This window comes from Ceratotherium simum, chromosome 4 (assembly GCF_057802395.1).
Source record: "Ceratotherium simum simum isolate JZ-2026a chromosome 4, ASM5780239v1, whole genome shotgun sequence".
Taxonomy (NCBI): Eukaryota; Metazoa; Chordata; class Mammalia; order Perissodactyla; family Rhinocerotidae; genus Ceratotherium; species Ceratotherium simum.
Window position 1 is genome coordinate 8,343,053 of NC_141903.1, and position 22,368 is coordinate 8,365,420.

At 34.9% G+C, this 22,368-nt stretch overlaps 1 protein-coding gene across 15 annotated transcripts in view; it reads left to right on the forward strand.

The window, feature by feature from the left end:
• FBXW11 (F-box and WD repeat domain containing 11) overlaps positions 1-22,368 on the forward strand; it is a 125,250-nt gene that overhangs the window by 44,324 nt on the left and 58,558 nt on the right. The window lies entirely within an intron of this gene.

Genomic DNA, 22,368 nt, shown 5'->3' on the forward strand with positions numbered 1-22,368 from the left:
GTTAGCAGGAGAGTGCAGCTGGACTGGCTTCACTTGTTGGGATGATTCTAAGAGAGCCAAGGCCAAAAACATTGTGGCTTTATTGGGGAAGCTCTGTTTAGAGAAAGCATGTATTTAATTAAGTATGGTTTCAGTAGCAATATTCAGTTTTCATCACTGCATATTCCAACCAGTTTGTTACATCTTTAAAAAGCAATATTAAATTCCTAGCATCCTGTTGAGACTGCCCTGTTTTAGGAAAGCACTGTAAAATCAGGAAATGAGTTAGAGGGATATTATTGATGGCATGGGTGACTTTACTATTCTCAAGGTTATCTTTTCTATTCATGATTACAGTCTTTAAATGGAGCTAGGGAGCCAGGAAAAAGGAAAATTTCCTACGTATGGGGATCATGCATTTTATTTACTTATTGGCAAACATTCTGAGTAGCATTGGTATGGTTATTGATTAAAACTGCTTTCTTTAGAAAACTATACTGGAACCTCACTAACACAATTAACTAGAGAGTGAATTCAGTATAAGATCCAGTGTCTTAAGAATCTATATAAAAAGGTGGGTTACAGCTTTTAGGGTGCAGGGATTGGGTGTTTCAGTGAGGCTCCAGTGTAATGTATATTTATCTTTGGAAAAGCAGCTTCCCTGCATGTAATGTAACTTGAACAAAAATGTTCTTGAAATGGCAGACATTATTGCATGTGCTCTTCTTGGTGCTAAATAATGGATATTTGCATTATAGTAATTGTGTACATCTTTGTCTCTATTTTTCTGAAAATGCTTACTTGAATATTACAGTTTCTTTTTAGTGGGTTGATACAGTTTTTTCCAGAAATTTAAGTAGGGGAAGAATTGTAGTTGTTAATAAGGTCTGGAAGTGCAGATTCTTTTTGTTGCACTTAGTTAAAAGTAATTGACCAATGGAAGTCATTGTTCAATATATTTTAGTGACAATATTGTGAATTGTCTGGAGGTGGGATGAGTGGGAGGAAGTATGGGTTCCTACCTTGTTGAAAATGGAAACCCAAATGTGTTAAAAGTTCTTCTTTGACTCGTCTTTCCCAGTGAAAATCATTTAAGAGAAAAAATGTAAACTTTGCTTTGATTGGACCTTGAAATAAGGTGAAATATTGAATAATATTCACTGAAATGTGAATGGAGCAAATATGGTCTTTAGAGCTGTATAGAGAATTATTTACTTAGGTTTTTATTTTCTTTAGTATATAATTGAGAGTATGCAGCACAGTAAAATGAAATATGTACTCAGCTGATTGGAATTAGCAAATCATTACTCCATTTTGTTCCATTCGTGGATGGAAAGTAAATGTGTATTAATGAATCTGGAAGACTTCTGTCCTCTCTACTCATTGGTTTTGTGTGTTATTTTAACACCAGTGTTCCTCCTCTCTAACTCCAGTCTCCAAACAGTGCTAAAATTCAGTGGCTTAATTAGGGTTTGGGCTTTCAAAGAATACCTATTGCTTATATGCTACATCTTTGGTTTATCACAAAGATGACTCTTGTTTCACATTGTACACCTCTCAGCAAGCCCATTTTTTTTTTTTTTTATAATTTTATTTATTTATTTTCCCCCCAAAGCCCCAGTAGATAGCTGTATGGCATAGTTGCACGTCCTTCTAGTTGCTGTATGTGGGACGCGGCCTCAGCATGGCCGGAGAAGCAGTGCGTCGGTGCGCGCCCGGGATGCGAACCCGGGCCGCCAGCAGCGGAGCGCACGCACTTAACCGCTAAGCCACGGGCCGGCCCCTCAGCAAGCCCATTTTAAGCACGCCCCAGAAGAGAAGGAACAGCCTACCTGAAGAGCCTCGTTGACTTTGCTTGGGCTCTGGAGTTGCTTGAAAGGGTCCCCCTTAAAATGATCATATTGGATCTATTCACACCTGCAGCTTGAGCCAGTTAGGCTATCTATATGGCTGACTTAGTATACTTTCTGAAAAGCAGGAGTAAAGAAAGTAGTTGCCTTCAGGTGTAATCTAGTCCCTCTAGGTTCTGCCATCTGTGAGAAGGGAAAAGGGATAGCAAAGACTTAAAAAATAAAAATCACTCATTTACCTTAGTAAAACTGTTAAATAAAAGTCACTTACTACCAGATGGACTTGGTGCTTCACATATTTTAGCCTTGTGACAACCCTGTGAAGTAGGTGATATTATTCCCATTTTTCAGTTATGGAAACTGACTCTCAGAGGTGATATGTGTGATTGGACCCAGATTAATATTTACATAGCTGTGAAGTGGTGGAACTGGCCTTGGAACCCCAGATTTGCCTGATTCCAAAATTGGTTTTATTTCCTCTGCTCTGGAATGCTACTATTTCTAGAGTTTTCCATCTTAATTTTGTTTATGAAAACTTTACTATTGATATTTAGTGTGTGCCGCCTTTAGTCATTATTTAATTGAAAATAAAAGAAGAAAAACCTGCCCAATATCTGTAGGGGGAAAAGAAGCTTCCTGAATGTCATTTTTGCAAGTTTAATTCCGTGAATATTTACTGAGCAGTTGGTATGTGCCAGCATCTGTACTGATGCTGGGCATAGAAAGATAAACATTACAGACTTGCTCCCTGCTTTGAAGGAGTCCATTGTAGTAAGCAGATTGTGAACGAAAATCCCGACTGAACCACAAGGTCCAAGAGTGTGTGTATGGGTGTGTGTGTTTGTGTGTGTGTAATAAAACTCTGGAGTTAGCCAAATCTATATGTGCTTTAAAAAAAAAATGAACCAGTTTAAATGAGGACTAACTCACATCATTTTTTGTTCTACTTGAACGGGAATATCTGGATGTCTCTGAACCAAGCTGAATTGAATCAATATTTCAGTTGGTTCAGATATCCAGATCCAATTAGTTGATTGTTACATCAGATAATCAAGAGTTCAGACCATGTAGAGTATGTGCTAAGATTCCAAGACTTCTATGGCACAAGAGTAATACCACTGTTAATAATAGTATTTATCATTTATTGTCCACTTTTTTCTATGTGTTGGGCTCTACGCACAATTTGATCCTTTACAGAGAAGTTATCTGTCATGCCTTTTTTGTATATGAAGTTACAGAATTGAATTGACTTGCCTGAGGTTACACATTTATCTAAGTGGCAGAACTAGATCATGAACCTAGGTCTGGATAACTGCAAAGCCAGTGCTTTAGTCACCATGCTGTAGTGACATTAACTTGGCAGCTGCCATTTTTAGGTTGAAACAAATTTTTCTTTATTTTTCATGTTAAAAGTTTAAAGCTAACATACCTGGAATGTAGAGGCTCAGTGCAGTGGACTGACAACTTTTCTTGGGAATGCTGTTTGCAAGCTCTCAGCTGGAGAGAGTGTTAGTGATAAGCTTTTTTCAAGGGTAGGACTGATTACTTGGAATGACAGTGAGGATCATGTGAATCAAGTTTTAGCACCTCCTTCCTAACTCCAGTGCAGGTAGGGCTAGGCAATAATTAATACAACTTATTGACAGCTGCCTATCTTTTTTCTTTTCTTACTTTCAATATGTATAGTGAGCCACAGTGATTTGAGAATGCTACAGTTGGAACTTATCATAGCTACCAACATAGGAGGATATTTTTTAGAGAAGGGAGATAGCTTGGTAGAAAGAATCCTGGCTCTGCAGCAGATAAACTTCACTTCTCGTCTTGTGCCTGCTACTTAATAGCTCTGTGACACTAGGCAAGTTACTTTACTTTCCTGAACCTCAGTTTTCTCATCCTTAAAAATGGAGGTAGTTTTATCTACCTACGGTGTTTTATGACATAGAGGAAGATAACAGCTACCTTTTACTGGTTGCCTACTGTTGAGGGGACGAAAACCCATTTCTTTCGTTGCTTGCTCTGGTTGTCTATTTGAGAAGAAGGAATTCCAGTCTTACAGTCTTAGATTCCAGGGCAGGGTAAGGATAGGGTAAAAGACTGCATGTGATATGGCCCCTACTGTCAGTGTTCTCATTTGGTTCAGGGCCTGTCTCCTTAGGTCAGACATGGCTGTTCCAACTCACTGCCCTTGTTTCTTTTCTAACGAGCATTGAGGATTTATCATTTCTTGTTGATTATCCTGTTGTATTCTGGAGCCAATAATGTGAAGGCTTGGGTTGTTCAGTGGTAGAGTCTGTAATATTTTATGAACACTAAAAAAGACATTTTTTCTCTTTATAAGAAAATTTACTACAAAATATAGTTACTAAAAAAAAAAAAACTCTTGATAACCTCACCACCCATCACCACCCAGAGAGAATATTTGTTGCTATTTTAGGATCTGTCTTCTTCCTGCCTTTTGGGCAGGGAGGAATCCTTCAAATTGTGCAGGTTCTCTATGTTATTATGGTGGTGATAATGATTATAACAGTGATGTTTTAAATGTCCCGTGGAACCCCCCAGACTTTGACTTTGGAGTCACTAGAGGGATAAAGGAAGGGCTAGCATAGTGCCCCTTCCACTTCTCCCTCCCCCGGAATAGCTCTGGATTTATCTGTTTTATACAGCAGGGCTCTTAGAATTTTTCACATAAAATCTTATTACTGTGGAAATTTCCAAACACACAAAAATAGAGAACCATTCAACTCAACATTGAACAGTTTTCAAAATTATGCTATTCTTAGTTCAACTTTCTCTTTCTCCACCTTTGTTTGTTCTGGGGCATTTTAAACCAAATCTAAGATGGCTTAAAAAAAAGAAAAGGACTTTGACAAATCACTGTTTTATGTCAGCATTCAAAAAATTTTAAACAAAGTTCAAAGAATTAAAAATAATATAATTGGTACTGAAGGTTATGAAACACATGCAGTTTCCTTTTACCTCGTCTCACTTCCGCAAGTGTCGCTTATCAGTTTCCCATTATCCTTTTAGACAAAAGCTTAAAAAAATACAAATAGAACAAAAAATACAAAAACAAAAAACCCCAAAAATACAAAAAACAAAAACAATACAAATACAAATACTATACATATTATTTTCCAATTAATAACTTTTTCAATTAATAATGTACTTTGACCATCTTTTCATATCAGCATATAAAACCATATAAAACCCTACTCTTTTTTTTGATAATTTTATTTATTTATTTATTTATTTTCCCCCAAAGCCCCAGTAGATAGTCCTATGTCATAGCTGCACATCCCTCTAGTTGCTGTATGTGGGGCGCAGCCTCAGCATGGCGGGAGAAGCGGTGTGTCGGTGTACGCCGGGGATCTGAACCTGGGCCGCCAGCAGCGGAGCACGCGCACTTAACCGCTAAGCCACGAGGCCGGCCCAACCCTACTCTTTTTTTATAGCTGCAATAGTATTCCATTGTATGGCTTTACCATTTTTAAAAAAAATATAGCCAGTTCCCTATCAAAGTAACTTTAGTCTTCAGTTTTCTTGTATCATAGCACTTTACTAATTTTATTGAGTGTGTATCTTCAGGCTTGCATGATTATGTCTGTAGAATAAATTCCTAGAAGTACAATTGCTTAGTCAAAGAATATCAGTGTTTTATTATTAAGTTACCTGTATACAGAAAAGTTGGATAATCTCACCCTTCCAATCTCCCCTCCTCCAACAGGTGTTAACAGTGTGTTGTCTACCACTGCACATCCGTTTCCTTTGTTCATAGGAGGATATGTACTCCTACAATTACAGGGATTTCCCCGCCTCTCCTTTTTTCATAGGAAAGATGGGCTCACCCTAGAAAAATCACACTGCAGCTTCCTTTACTTGTTTGTTTACTTAACATTATCTTACAGACATGTCCCCAGATTGGTGAAGTCTCACTCTTTCACAGTGGCACTTTTATCATCTGTAGATTGGGGAGTAGATGAGGGAGAGAAGTTCAGTGTTTTTTTCTTTTTTTGAATTACAACATACATATAGAAAAGTGCAGAAATCTTAAGTGTGTAGCTCAGCCATTTACTGCAAAATGGGCAGTGCTTTATTTTGATAGGTATGGCTAAATTGTCTTCATGGAGGGTAGACCAGTTTATAGTCCAGTCATTGCCGTAAGCTCTGGATATCATTTAAAGATGTTCAAAGTTTACTTTTCAATATTATTAAAAATAACCAGGGCCGGCCCTGTGGCATAGTGGTTGGATTCGATGTGCTCCACTTTGGCAGCCTGGGTTCGGATCCTGGGCATGGACCTACACCACTTGTCAGCCATGCTGTGGCAGTGACCCGCATGCAAAATAGAGGAAGATTGGCACAGATGTTAGCTCAGGATGAGTCTTCCTCAAGCAAAAAAGAGCAAGATTGGCAACAGATGTTAGCTCAGGGTGAATCTTCCTCAGAAAAAAAAAGAACAACCTAAAATTTTTCAAAATTAAACCAATAATAAAAAGTGACAAATAGTAACGTGATGAATTAAGACTTTCTACCATCATGTTAAATCACTGCATAATATTCCATTTAATAGATATATTACTGATTTTAAGAAACCTTCCCTTCTGTATCAAGACTGCTTCCAATTTTTTAGACATTTTAAGCCATGCTGAGTAGAACGTTATTGTAGCTAAGTCTTTGTATGCTTCTGTGATTATTTCCTTAGGTAAAAGAATGTGCACGTTAGACACTAAAGTACAATTGCTAAATTGTACTTTTGAGAGGCTGGGTCAAATTATACTTCTAAAAGCAGTGGATGAGAGATTCCCTTTTCATTTGCTCCAGATGCTATTGGATATTTTAATTTTGTATTTCTTTGCCATTTTGATGGATGAAAATGTAAAAATAACATGTTGTCATTGTAATGTACATTTATTTGCTTGCTAGTGAGATGGAATATATATATATATTTATTGGCCATTTCTATTTCTTGTTTTATGAGTTATCTCTTCATGCCTTTTCATCATTTTTCTATTGATGGCTTTATGTATTTTTTAAATCTGATTTGTAGAAACTCTTTTTATGTATGAAATACAGTAACTGTCATTTATTGCAGATATTTTCCCCAGTTTGACATTTGCCTTTCAGTTTTCTTTACAATACTTTTTGCCTTGAAGAAAGTTTTGAAAGAAATTTTTACTTTTCGTGTAGTCATACTTATTCCTTTTCTTTTCTTTCTTTCTTTTTTTATTTTGGTGAGGAAGATTAGCCCTGAGCTAACGTGTGTTGCCAATCCTCCTCTTTTTGCTGAGGAACATTCATCCTGGGCTAACATCCATGCCCATCTTCCTCTACTTTATATGTGGGACGCCTGGCACAGCATGACTTGATAAGTGGTGCATAGGTCCATGCCCAGGATCCAAATACGCAAACGCCGGGCTGCCAAAGTGGAGCATGCGAAATTAACCACTACGCCATCAGGCTGGCCCCACTTATTCCTTTTTTTAATCATTCCTCTAGTGGTTTATGGCTTTCTGTTTTGCATTTAAATCTTTCAGTTTCTCTATAATTTATTTTGGTATATGCTCTGAATTAGGGATCCACATTCCTTCTAAATGGCCAGTCTGTTTTCTATACACTATTTACTGATCTAGCTTTTTTCCCCCATTGATTTGAAATCATATGCTCATGTTTCACTTCTTGTATCCAATGATGCCCCCTCACAGAAGCATCTTTCAAGCTTTCACGGTTCTTTATTTCCCTAGCATCATCATCAGTCGTAAACTTCTGTAAGCTCGTGGTCTGTGTGCTATATCATGCTGTCTTTTACATATAATGCTAGTTTCAGAGTGTCTTGTTAATGATGATAGGCTTTGAAAGTTCAGTGCCAAATAGAAAGATTCATTTTAACATTTTTCTAAAAGTGATTTTTCCTCTGTTCTTACTATGAATTGAAAATTTTTTTTTTTTAAGATTTATTTATTTATTTTCCTCCCAAAGCCCCAGTAGATAGTTGTATGTCATAGTTGCACATCCTTCCAGTTGGTGTATGTGGGACGCGGCCATGTGGCCGGAGAAGCGGTGCGTTGATGCGCGCCCAGGATCCGAACCTGGGCCGCCAGCATCAGAGAGCACACACTTAACCGCTAAGCCACGGGGCCGGCCCTGAATTGAAAATTTTTTAAAAAATCATTTCTATGTCATATTTTCTGAAAACAGTGAGGGTGACTTGGTGATCTAAGAAGTTGAAGCAACAAAAGAACAGCAAGTACATTCGTATTTTGGAGAAAGTTCTAATATAGCACGATGCCTGGCATATGGTACTAGCACTCAAGAAATCACATACATTTCGTATGGAAGAGAGCCTCTGCTATGGGAAAATTAAAACTACATCTTGTTTTATTAACAGTTTTAATTTATGGTTTCTAAAACAGTGTGCATGATGGATAGGTTTAACAGTATAATTTGAGGATAGAGAAGAGGGTAAATGGGATTCAGACTACATTAAAAAAATGTCTTTTTACTTTTTGAACAAAAATGATGTGATATACCTTATACTAGTGACGTTTATTATGTTGCTTGTAAAAATGTTGGTCTTATATATTTCTATTGATGTACATTCACTGTTCTGTTTATGAAAGTAACACTTTTCATTGCAAAAATTTTAGACAGTAGAGAAGTATAAAGAGGAAAGTAACCATTCAGCCATCATCTCACTTCATTTAATGTCCATTCTTTGTTTTTTTTCTTGACCTTTTTTTTTGTATGTGTATGTATATGTATTTTTTGTTTATGTATAGGCTCATACTCTATATACCAAATTATATCCCAATTTTTACCAATATGATTCATATTAGTAAACTTAGGTCTACATTTTTAATAACTGTATAGAGTTTCATTGTCTAGGTATACAATCATTTGATTAGTCTCTTATTGATGGACATTAAGGTCATTAAGTTTTAGTGTCTATTTATGATTAATTCCTTAGGTTATATTATTCATTGGAAAAATTCTGAGTCAAAGAATATGAACTTTCTTAAGGCTTTTACACTATGATCAAATTTCAACCAAAAAGATTATTCTAGTTTACATTATTATTAGCAATATATGATTATAATAGAAATAAATGCCCAATGTAGAAAACTGGAAAACATAGGAATGCACAAAGAATATATTAAAAATCACCCTTTGTTTACTCACTTCTTTTTTCTTCAAGCAACAAATATTTATGATGCTTCTACTATGTGCCAGGGATTATTGTAGGGACTGGGAATACAGCAGTGCACAAAATAGACAAAAAGCCACTCTGTCTTGGAACTTAAATTTTAGTGGGGAAAGAAATAAAATGAGTAAAACATAATATGTTAGATAGTAATGAGTTCTGTGGAGAAAAGGGGGGATAGGATATTCCAGGGTTTGGGGCTTTTGTTTTGCAGGAGATGGAAAGTCGTTAGAGAATTTTGACCAGAAGGGTAATTTTTCTGACTAATGTGTTAACAGGATCTCTGGGTGCTGTGTAGATAATAGAATGAAGAGAGGAAGCAGGGAGACCAAGTTGAAGGTTGGCCAGTGTCTTAGTCAGGGTTCTCCAGAGAAACAGAACCGATAGTAGATAGATATATATTTTAGAGAATTGGCTCACGTGATTGTGGGGACTGGCAAATTTGAAATTTGTGGGGCAGGCCAGCAGGCTGGAAACTCAGGCAGGGTTTCTCTGTTGCAGTCTTGAGGCAGAATCTTTGCTCTTAAAGCCTTCAGTTTACTGAATGAGGCCCACCTACATTTAGCAGGGTAATATACTGTACTCAGAGTCTACTGATTATAAATGTTAATCCCATCTACAAATACCTTCACAGCACCATTTAGACTGGTGTTTGACCAAACAGCTGGCCACCATAGCATGGCCAAGTTGATACATAAAATTAACCATCACAACTGGTGATTGAGAAGAAGCCAAACTTTGGTGTTAGGGGCACAAAATGGAAACAGCGGCAGTTCATGATCAAATGAAGAAAGAAAAGGTGAGTGTGCCATTAGTAAAGATGATATCAATCGTGTCAAGCCAGTATCATTTATATCACCAATATCTAACAAGCATTTAGTCAGAGGTGGTTTGGACTTTGGAGTCCCTGGTATGGGTCGGAGGATAAAAATATGATATGTGTCTACTTGAATAATGCAATGCTTGCAATAGTGATTCTTCATGAAGAATCATTCCAGTATACAGCACTCATTTTGTGGAAGAGCCGTAAGCCTGTAGGGAACTCACGGGTAATGAACACTTACGCCAGACATATTACTGAGCTCTTTCCCATACATTATCTTTTCTAGTCCTCTGAACAACTTTATAAACTAGGTGCTATTATGTCTGTTTTATAATTAGGAAATTGTGGCAGAGTGAGAGAGAGAGAGAGAAAAAGAGAGAGCTTGTGACTTGCCTAAGGGCACATACCTACTAAGTGGCAAAATGGACTAATGTGTTAACAGGATCTCTGGGTGCTGTGTAGATAATAGAATGAAGAGAGGAAGCAGGGAGACCAAGTTGAAGGTTGGCCAGTGTCTTAGTCTTAGAAGACTTAGAAGGTTGGCCAGGATTTAAACCTAGGCTCTCTAGTTCCAATGTACCTTACTGCCTCTTTAAGTAGAAACTATCTTCATACAGATGATTATCTGTATTTTAAGTTGTAAATAGACTTTTGTAAATCTTAGGACAATTACGCAGTAGGAGTGCTATTTGTGTTATTATACCAGTAGTTTACACGATCAGATATCTCTTCTCTAGAGGCCTTCTCTGACCACCCAATCTAAAATAGCTTCCTGCTTGTCACTCTATTCCTTTACTCTCCTTTATTTTTTCTTCATAGCACTTAGCACTATCTGAAATTATATTCCATGTTTGTTTTTTCCCTCCTGTCTATTGTCTTTCTCCTCATCAGAATCCAAGTTCCACGAGAAAAAAGTTCATGTCTTAGTGTTCACTTGCATGGTAAACCCACCTGTTTCTAGAATAGTTCCTGAACAGGCATAATACACTGGAGTGTGAAGGAATGGCTATCTTTAAGCCTTGTTAGGATTGTACGGTGTAGTAGTCGTTTGCTGTCATAGCCAGAACTACGTTGGACTTAGTTCTCTGAGTTCTTTGAATGCAGATATTGGAATCCAGGATTGTAAATTGAAAGATTACCTTGAGTAAAAATTGATCTTGCTTTGAAGACTAGCTTACTGTATTTTTGTTTTGCTTAAAAAAATACTCTTTTCTGATTATAAAAGTAATAGATGCATATTATAGAATGCTGGGATAAAAGTGGAAAGAAAAATGAGAAATAATCCTCAGTTTGGGGAGTGCCATTCTTAATATTTTGGCATATTTTGTTTTATTTTTTAATCTATGCATATATTTTACATAGTTGAGAGTATTTTATATATATAATTTTACATGCTTTATTTTACTTTATATGCTTTGTACATTCATTCAGGATGATTATGTTAATGTTTACCTGTTATTAAAAATTTCTCATAACATAATTTGAAATTACCATGTAATGTATTTCATGAACATCCCATAATTTGTCATTTTTATGGGTGCTTAGAATCTTCATTTCTGATTATTAAAAAACTAATCACTTATCTTTGTGCATAAATCTTTGCTTTCATTTTGAATTACTTAGGATATATTTCTAGGAGATACAATGTATATATTTTGTCAAACTGTTTTCCAGAGGGTTTGCATCTCATTGTACCCTCACTAGGACTGAACATTGGTATTTTGAAGAAGCCTGTTCTGTGTGATTCAGTAGTAAACTCTAAATTCACAAGCCTCTTTACAAATGGCATCTCTCCTCTCTGAGCAATCTGAGTATATGTTGAGTCAGCTAAGACATGGCCTACTAAAAGAAGATTTAATACTACTGGATATGCTTGGCCAAGAAAAAGAACTCCAGAGACATTTTCAAACACGTAACAACAGTGCCAGCCTATGCCTTCCTATTGAATTGCCTGGGTGCTATGACTAGAGTTCAAAAATTGAGATCATTCAGTTAGAATGAGGTTATTCAGAAAATACTTAAGAAAGCATAGAATCACTCATGTATTTTGTACATGTTTACTGACTACCTGTTCTGTGCCATACACTATGCGATGGCCTGGTAACACAAAGATTGCATATAAAGACTGTTTGCCCTAATATAAGGAAGGTTCTTTCTACCCCCTTCTCCCTTTACAAAACCAGGAGTCACTTACAGGAGTCCTTGTAAAATCTCTTCTATTATAGGATGCTTCCTAGTTATTTAATTTGGAATAAAGGGCAAATGTTAAATCCTTCATCTTTAAGACAAGAAAGAAAAATTAAGGATTAGAATAATGGTAGTCAGAAGAAACTCTCACCTAATTAATTTCAAAGGAAAAGACTTTGCCAAAAGAAACATTGCCCAAGGGAGATCTGGTAGAGTTCACAGGAAAGGGATGAATGGATGAACCTGTAATTGTTGACTAGTAGCGATAGCTTGGGGAAGTCATATGAACCTGTAGTGTCCTCAGTCAGTACTAGTTTGAGATGTTTCCTCAGATCATCTGACAGTGGTGGTGAAAAGGGGCATAAAAGATTTCAGCATATTTTTTTCCTAGGGAAATGATCCCACAATGTGAAGTGTTGGGTATTAATTAATGCAAACCAGCCATTGAAAGATTGCTTTTTATTTTGAGACAGTCTTAAGCTAGTTGTAAATATAATACAAAGAACTTTTTGTTTCCCAGACTATTTGAAAGTAAAGCTAACTGAATGCTTCATCATGCTCTAATGTTTTCGTGTATATTTCTTGCAAAGGAGGATGTTCTACGTAATCATAATATGAGTCTAATCAGTACATTAACACTGATACATTACTGTCATCCAGTCCTCAGTCTCTATTTAAGTTTCATCAAAGGTCCAATAATGTCCTTATAGCAAAGATATCCAGTTCAGAATGGTATGCTGCCTTTAGCTATCATATTTCTTTAGTTTCATTCAGTCTGAAACAGTTTCTCAGTCTTTGCTGGACTTCTGTGACCTTGACACTTTTGAAGATTACAGATCACTGATTTTGTAGTATGTCTGTCAGTTTGGGTTTGTCTCTTTCCTTATGATTAGATTCAGGTTATACATGTTTGAAAGGAATATCACAAAAGTGGTGCTGTGTTCTTCTCATTTCATCCTGTCAGGTGGTACATGATTTTGATTTGTCTCGTTACTAATGGTGATCACCTTGATTACCTTTGTAAGGTGGTGTGTAGCAGCTTTCTTCACTGTAAAGTTATCTTTTTTCCCTTTGTAATTAAGTATTTTGTGGAGAGGCACTTTGGAACTGTATAAATGTCCTCTTTTCATTAGAATTTCAATTCATTTATTATATTAGTATAGACATGGATTCCTGTTTTAGTCAGTGGGTTATAATTGATTGTTGTTACTATTATTAATTTTGACGGTCAGATTGTTCAAAGTTTGGCCAGTGGGTGCCCTTTCATGCTGGCTCCTGTGTCCTTTTGATCTGTCCTTGTAGTTCTTTAAGCACTTCTTTACTTTGTGCTGCACTAAAAATATTCCAGGCTCATCTCGTATTTTCCCACACTCAACTCTGGAATCCGTCAGTTCTCCAAATGAAGAATGGTATTTAGATCTGGGTGGTAGGTATGCTTAGTGTTACTGGGATGTCATTGCTTCTAGGCCCTCTCAGCCAACAGTGTTAGGTAATATATGTATAATTTCATCTCTCTATATGGAAAAAAACTGTTTCCTTTTCTGTGTATTAAAAACCTGATTCACAAGGATATTTCCAATTAAATCTCACAGATTTCATTCTAGCCTTCTATGAGTTAACCCTTTGCATATTTATAACTTCCTTCTCTAACAGTAAGAAACCTGGCTCCTATTTTGCACATGTCTATTCACTTGCTCAGTTCTAAAATGAACATTAAGTAGTTTTAGAATTGCTCACCTGTATCACTGAAAAATAAACGTACTAACCGTACTGAATATTTCTTATAATTTTATTTATTTATTTATTTTTCCCTCAAAGCCCCAGTAGATAGTTGTATGTCATAGTTGCACATCCTTCTAGTTGCTGTATGTGGGACGCGGCCTCAGCATGGCCGGAGAAGCAGTGCGTCGGTGCGTGCCCGGGATGCGAACCCGGGCCGCCAGCAGCGGAGCGCACGCACTTAACCACTAAGCCATGGGGCCGGCCCTGAATATTTCTTTACAATTAAAAAAAATCTTTTGTCTGTGGCTATGTAGTCTAACTACTGAGTTCAAGAGTCATTTAGGTTAGTTTTTCCCCCACTGTTAAGTATGATTATGTTATTCATTTGAAATATATTTAGGTTAATTTGTTTCTGCAGATAATCCATCTCTCCCAATCCTTGTTGATTTTATTTTTTATTTGAGTATATAAAGCATTTAATGTACTTCTAAGAGTCAAAACAACACAAAAAGGTATAGTCATCCTCTCTGTCCTGTTCCCCTTCTCCCATTTCTTTCCATTATGTTTCCACTGGGTAACCAATTTCATTTGTTTCTGATTTATCCTTCCTCTGTTTCTTGGTACACTAATGAACAGGTACACATATGCATATTTTCTTATTTTCACTTATTTCTTACATAGAAGGTAGTATATAGATAGTCTTTTGTACTTTGCTTTTTTCACCTAAAAATGTACCCTGAAAATTACTCTATATTGGTCCATAAAACCTTCTTATTCTTGCATATGGCTGCATAGTACTCTGTTGTGTTGATATGCCAGCATCTAGTGTATGAGCACATAGGTTGTTTCCAGTTTTTTTGAAACAACAAACAATGCTCCAGTGAATAACCTTGTGCATATGTATTTTCATATTATTATTTAATGATAGTGTATCTTCAGGAAAAATTCCTAGAAGTGGGGTTGCTGGATCAAAGATTAAATACAGGGTCAAAGGTAATGCTGGAACAAAGCGTAAATATTGCCAAATTCTCCTCCAAAAGGGTTGTACACACTTGCCTTCCCACCAGAAATATCTGAAAGTGCTTGTTTCCTCACTGTTTCACTAACAGAATGTGTTGTCATACTTCTGAATATTTGCCAGTTTTAGCTGAGAAATGTGTAGCTTTAATTTACATCTCTTTAATTATGAGTAAGTCTGAACATCTTTTCTTATTTAAGGGTCATTTTTATAAATCTTTATAAAAGTCTGTTCACGTCTTTTCCCCATTTTCCTATTGGAATTTTGTTAATTTTTACCCCCCCCCAAAAGAAATTTTTAGGCATATAAGTCATTTTATCTGTGACATATGTTGCAAATATATTTTTCCAGTTTCTCATTTTCCTTTTGACTTTGTTTATGGTGTTTTTTAAAAATTTTGCTATGCAAAAGTTTAAAATTTTTGTCTAGCTAAATTTTCCTATCTTTTCTTTCATTGCATCTGGATTTTGACTCATAGTTAAATAATCTTTCCCTACACCCAGGTTTTAAAGAAATTCGCACACGTCTTAGTTTCTAGTACTTATGGGTTCACTCTTTAAATTTCTGATCTATTGGGAGTCTTCATGTATATTTTGTTAAGTTTGGATAAAATTTTATCTTTTTCCAAATGGCTAGCCCATTGTCCCAGCACTTCTTATTAAAATGTTCCCTAGTGATCTGACGTGCCACTTTTATCATGTACTAAATTTCCATATGTACTTGGGTCTGTTTCTGAGCTTTCTCTTCTGTTGGACCAGGATTTGGCCAACTATGGCCCACTGGCCAAACCCAGACCTGTTTTTGTAAATAACGTTGTATTGGAGCACAGCCACAGTCATTCATTTACATATCGTGTATGGCTACTTTTGTGCTACAATAGAGGAGTTAAGTAGTTGTGACAGAATCTGTGAGGATTGCAAAGCTTAAAATATTTTCCCTCTGACCTTTTATAGAAAAAGCTTGCTGACCCTACACTGAAGTGATTGTGTATTCATATGCCATGGAAGTACCTCATTTTAAATTAGAGTGGCTTATAGTGTATTGTAATATCTGGTAGGGCTCATCTCCCCTTGTAGGTTTTTTTCCCCATGGTTTTTTGGAGTATTCTTACAAGTTTGTTTTTCCTTATGAACTTGAGTATCAACTTGTCTATTCCATAAGAAGCTTTTTGTGTGATTGTTGAATTTGTGTTAAACTTATAAATTAGAGTAAATTGTCATCTTTATAATGTTGAGTTGTCTTATCCAAGAACAAGTTATGAAGAAAAGAATAGAGAAACTTATCAAAGAACTAATCCACAAAAATGCATCAGACCAACGTGGTTTCACAGGGAAATTCTGCCAAGTCTTCAAAGGACATATAGGCCAAAAGCTTCATAAATTGTTCCATAGCATTGATTTTTTGAAGGAAAACTTGCTAATTCTTTTTATGGGGATTATTTCTAGTTTTATTACCTTTGATCAAAGACTATTATTATCTGATTTTTCTCCTTTATGGAACTTATTATTTCTTTGTGATCTAATGTATGATCAGTTTTTGTAAATTTTTTCATGTGTGCTTTAAAAGCAGGTTTAGTCTCTATTAACAGGGTATAAAGTTTGATGTCTCTAAGATCTGCGTACCTTCTTCATTATGTTTATTCTTCTGAACTCTATTTTTTGTCTTGATCTGTCTTGTGGGAGTAGTATGTTAGTGTATTTTTAATCCATGTCTCTTTGTATATCTTTTAGTTTCTTGCTTTTCATGATGTGTTTTGTTTGCTCTTTATTTTTGAAATTTCTTTTTAAAATTAGGAAGGTTTGTATTTTTGTTCTATTGATTACCCTTTAGTTATAATTTTTAAATGCTTCTAGTTCTTGGTTTCTTATTTAATGTTTGATTGACAAGTTTATCTGTCTTGAATGGTATTGTTTAAATCTCACCTGTTGCCTGTACAACAATTAGAGTTTGTTCCTCTTTCCTTTTCCTGATCTCTTCTCCTTCCAATTTTTAAGTTGCATTATTTCTACTTTGTCAGAATGTATAACATATTCTTCTGCCCTCATCTTCGTCTTTGTTTTATTCTTAGATCCATAATTAATTATTTTAAATGTTTATCATTAATCCTTTTGCTCAAGTTTTCTGTCATCTCTTGGTTACTCAAGAAGGGCTCATAGATAGAGAATTCCCTGACCTGTTATTCTTTTAAAACTATTTTCCTATTGTTTTTGGATATAAAATCTTTTCTTGACACTCTTTTTCCTACAGTTTTTGGAAGATGCTGCTCCACTGAATTCTTACTTGGTATGTTGTTTTTAATGTTTCTGATGCCAGTCTAATTAATGCCCTTTTTCTTATAAGTTTTTTTTTAATTAAAAAAATTATTTTGGACTGGAGACTGTGAGAAATCTTTCCCTTATCTTTGAAGTCTAATAATTTTCCTAGAATATCTCTGGGAATTTAATGCTGTGGGCCAATTTTCCCTAGTACCTGGAGAGCCTTTTGACATACAGTTCAAGTTTTTCTTTTATTTCTGGAGAGTTTTCTTGAATTACAATTTTTTTTAAAAAAAGAATAACAGCTTTGTTGAGATATAATTCACATATCGTACAATTTACCCATTTGAATTTTAGTATATTCACAGAGTTGTGCAACCATTACCACAATCAATTTAGAACACTTTCATCACCCCCAAATGAAACCCTTTTAGCTGTCACTCCCCATTTCCCCTTACTCACTCAGCCCTAGGCAACCATTTAGATTATGGTTTTAAATGTTATTTCTGTTTCATTATTTTGTGTGTGTTTTTCTTTAGACGCTCCAATTATACATAGGTTGAATCTTCTTTGTCTTCTATTTCAACTACTTTTCTCTGTCCCATTTCACTTCTTTCTTTATCTCATTTTCATTCTCTTAGGTTATTTTCCTGCTTTTCTTCAATGCCTCTTATTATATTTTTCATTTGAATTTATCATTTTGGGGTGCATTGTAGTTTACTTTCATGTCTGTTATAATCTTGTTTTTATTTCTTTTCTGAGTTAAATCTTTCATTTTTTTCTGCTTTTAGTACATTTCTGTTCTTATTCCATTAATGTGGTATATTACATTGATTTTTTGAATGTTCAACCAATCTCTAATTCTCAGAAAGTCCCAATTGATCATGATATATTATCTTTTTTATATAACTTCAGATTTGATTTGTTAATATTTTATTGAGGATTTTTGCATCTTTGTACTTGAAGGTAATTGGTCAATACTTGTCTTTTTTGATAATGTCTTTTCTGAGGTTTTAGCATTAAGATTTTCCTAATAAAATGAATTACCCTCTCTATTTTTAAAAAGTTTGGGAAGATTGCTGTCATTTCTTCCTTAATGTTACCAAGAAGCCATTTGGGCCGTGAGTTTGCTTTGTAGGGAAGTTTTATTTTGTGTAGCACTTAAATATTTTTAAAAGTTAACTTCTTTGATGTATACTTTATTATGTTAATCAAATTTACCAATTTTAAGTTTACAGTTCATTTAGGTTTGACAAATGAATGTAGTATAATACCCACAATAATCATATTGGTCTGTTTTTTTCTTGTTATGTCTTTGATGGATTTTGGTATCAAGGTAATGGAAGAGTTTGTATATAATTGATATTACTTCTTCCTTAAATACTAAATAAAATTTACCAGTGAAGCAATTTCTTTAATAGATATAGGGCCGTTGAGGTTATCCATTTCTTCTTGTATGAGTGTTGATATTCTTGTATCTTTTAAGGAATTTGTCCCTTTCACCTGACTTGTGGAATATATTGATATAAATTTATAATATTCCTTTATTTTCCTTTAATGTGTTGAGGATCTGTATTCAAGTTCCTGCTTTTATTCCTGAGATTGGAAATTTATTTCTTCTCTGATTTTTTCCTTATCAGTCTGGCTAGAGGTTTGTCAGTTTTATTGATTGTTTCACAGACACAGCTTTTGGTTTCATTGATTTTTCAGTATTGTTTTTGTGTTTTCTATTGTATTAATTTTGGCTCTCATCTTTATTATTTTTTTCATTCTGCTTATTATGGGTTTAATTTGCTAATTTTCTAGTTTTTTAAGGTGGAAGCTTAGATTATTGCTTCGAAGATCGTGTTCTTTTCTAATATACATGCCTTTAATGCTGTAAGTTTCTCTCTAAGCACCACTTTAGTTATATTCCATGGTGATATGCTGAATTTTCATTTTCATTCAGTTTACAATATTTTCTAATTTTCCTTATGATTTCTTTTTTGACCAGTGTGTTGTTTAGTGATTCATTGCTTAATTTCCAAACATTTGGGGATTTTTATATTAGATTAATTTTAGATTAATTCTTTGCCATGCAGAACATACTTTGTATGATTTCAGCCTTTTAAAGTTTATTGAAACCTATTTTATGGCCCAGAATAACATTTATCTTGGTGACTGGTGTGTGCTTGGAAAGAATGTTCTGTAAATGTCAATTATGTTAAGTTGGCTGGTAGTGTTATTCACGTCTTCCATATCTTTACTCCTTTCGATCTCCTTGTTTTACGCATAACTAAGAGAAGAGTGTTGAAGTGTCCAAATATAAATTTGGATTTGTCTGTTTCTCCTTTGAGTTTTGTCATTGTTTTTTTCCCTACATGTATTTTGAAGCTCTGTTAGCCTAGAGCATATACATTTGGGATTTTATATCCTTTTGATAAATTGATCCTTTTATCATTATGAAATATCTCACTTTATCCCTGGTAACATTCCTTGTTCTGAAATCTGATTTGTCCAATATTAATGTAGCCACTCTAGATTTCCTCTGATTAGTCATTGCATGGTATGTATTTTTTTCATCCTTTTACTTTTAATCACTGTGCCTTTGTATTTAATATGGGTTTCTTGTAGGTAGCGTATAGTTACCCAGTTTCACAATCTCTGCCTTTTAATTGAAGTATTTTGACCACTTACATTTAATTAATTAGTAATATGTTTCGTTTTACATCTACCATCTTGTTATTTGTTTTCTGTTTGTCCCATCTGCTCCTAGTCCACATTTTACTCTTTTTCTGCTTTCTTTTGGATTGATTCAGTTTTTAAGTGATTCCATTTTCATCTTTACTCTTGGCTTATCAGTTAAACTTATTTGCTTAATTTTTTTTTCTCATGGTTGTTGTAAGGTTTACAATTTGTGCCTCTAACTTGTCACAGCCTGTCTTAAAATAAGATATTGCTTCATATGTCTGGGAACAAAAACAGTATACTTCCACTTCCCTCCTCCCGTCCTCGGTGGTCTTGTTGTCTTACATTTTATTTCTACAAAGGCTGTAAGCTCCATGATATATTGTTATTATTTTTGCTTTAACTAGTTAATCATATGTATGTGTGTATGTATATATAACTTCAGAAACTGTTTATGATTTTTTAAAAAAGTTTTAGTTGTGATAAAATATACATAGCATAAAATTTACCGTTTTAACTATTTTTAAGTGTACAGTTCAGTAACGTTAAGTATATTCACATTGTTGTGCAACCAATCTCTAGAATTTTTTCATATCCATTAAACAACAACTCCTTATTCTCCCGGAGGGAGCAGGAACAACCATTCTACTTTCTGTTTCTGTGACTTTGACTACTCTAGATACCCTGTATAAGTGGAATCATATAGTATTTGTCTTTTTGTGACTGACCTTTTTCACTTAGTGTAATGTCCTAAAGGTTCAACCTTGTTTTAGCTTGTGTAAGAATTTGTTTCCTTTTTAAGGCTGATTAATATTCCATTGCATGTTTATACCATATTTTGTTTAGCAGTTCATCCTTCAGTGGACATTTGGATTGCTTCCACTTTTTGGCTGTTGTGAATACTGCTGCTATATGAACATGGTACAAATACCTCTTTGAGACGGTTCTTTTAATTATTTTGGATATATACCTAGAAGTGGTCTTGCTGGATCATGTGGTAATTCTATTTTTAATTTTTTTGAGGAACTGCCATACAGTTTTTCATAGCAGCTGCACCATTTTACATTCCCACCAGCAATATACAAGGGTTCCAATTTCTCCACATCCTTACCAACACCTGGCATTTTCTGGTGTTTTGATAGTAATCCTCCTGATGGATGTGAGGTGATATGTCCTAGTGGTTTTGATTTGCATTTCCCTAATGATTAGTGATGTTGAGCATCTTTAAGCTTTTTGGCCATTAGTATAGCTTCTTGGAGAAGTGTCTATTCAAATCCTTTGCCCATTTTGAATCAGGTTGTTTTGTTTTTTTGTTGTTGAGTTTTAGGAGTTCTTTATCTACTGTGGCTCTTCATCCGTTATCAGATATATGTTTTGCAAATATTTTCTCCCATTTCATAGGTTGATTTTTTTGCTCTTTTGGTTGTATTCTTTGATGCTCAGAAGTTTTTCATTTTTTGATGTAGTCTAATTTATCTGTTTTTCTTTTGTTGCCTTATGCTTTTGGTATTATGTCCAAGAATTCATTGCTAAATCCAATATCATGAAGCTTTTCTCTTACATTTTCTTCCAAGAGTTTTTTAGTTTTAGCTCTTACTTTTAGGTCTTTGATCCATTTTGAGTTAATTTTTATATATGGTGTAAGGTAGGGGTCCAACTTCATTCTTTTGCATGTGGATATCCAATTTTTCCAGCACTATTTGTTCAGAAGACTGTTCTTTCCCCATTGAATGATCTTGGCACCCTTGTCAAAAATCATTTGACCATATATGCAAGGGTTTATTTCTGGGCTCTCCATTCCACTGGTCTATAGGCATGTCTTTATGCCAGTATCACGCTGTTTTGATTACTGTAGCTTTGTAGTAAGTTTTGAAATCAGGAAGTATGAGACAGCCAATGTTGTTGTTTTTTAAGGTTGTTTTGGCTATTCAGGGTCCCTTGAGATTCCATATGAATTTTAGGATGAGTTTTTCTATATCTGCAAAAAACACTTGGGATTTTGATAGGGATTGCATTGAATCTGTAGATTGCTTTGAGTAGTATGGACAGCTTAACAATATTAAGTCTTGCAGTCCACGTGAACAGGATATCTTTCCATTTGTTTGTGGCATGTTGGATTTTATTCAGCAGCGTTTTGTACATCTTAGGTGGTCTATCATATTTTAAAGAAATTTAAGAATGAGAAAAATAATTTTATATGTACCCTCATTTTTACCATTTTTTTCTTCATTTATCTCTGCATTCCTTCATTAGATCCACATTTTCTTCTGGTTTCATTTTCCTTTTGTCTGATAACGTTTCTTATAGCAGAGATCTGAGAACTAGGTGAGGGCAAGAGTCCTGGAAGCCAAGTGAATGAATGTTCAAAGTAGCCATGAAGGTTCATTGCAGTATTGTGTATAATAGTAAAAAGTTTAACGTTCGTTACTACCTGTATTGAGTTAGTAAGTTATGGGATGAAGTAAACTGTCGCCATTAAAAATGAAAATGTAGGCCTACATGGAAAGATGTCCATGACACATGGAAAAAGCAGTTACTGAAGAGCATGTTTCAAACAGTTTTCATTTATATATATGTAGTTTTCAATCTTTGTACCAAAATGCAAAAATGGTGATTGTCTTTGGGTGGCAGTTTTTTGGTTGATTTTACATTTTTCAACTTAATTTGGA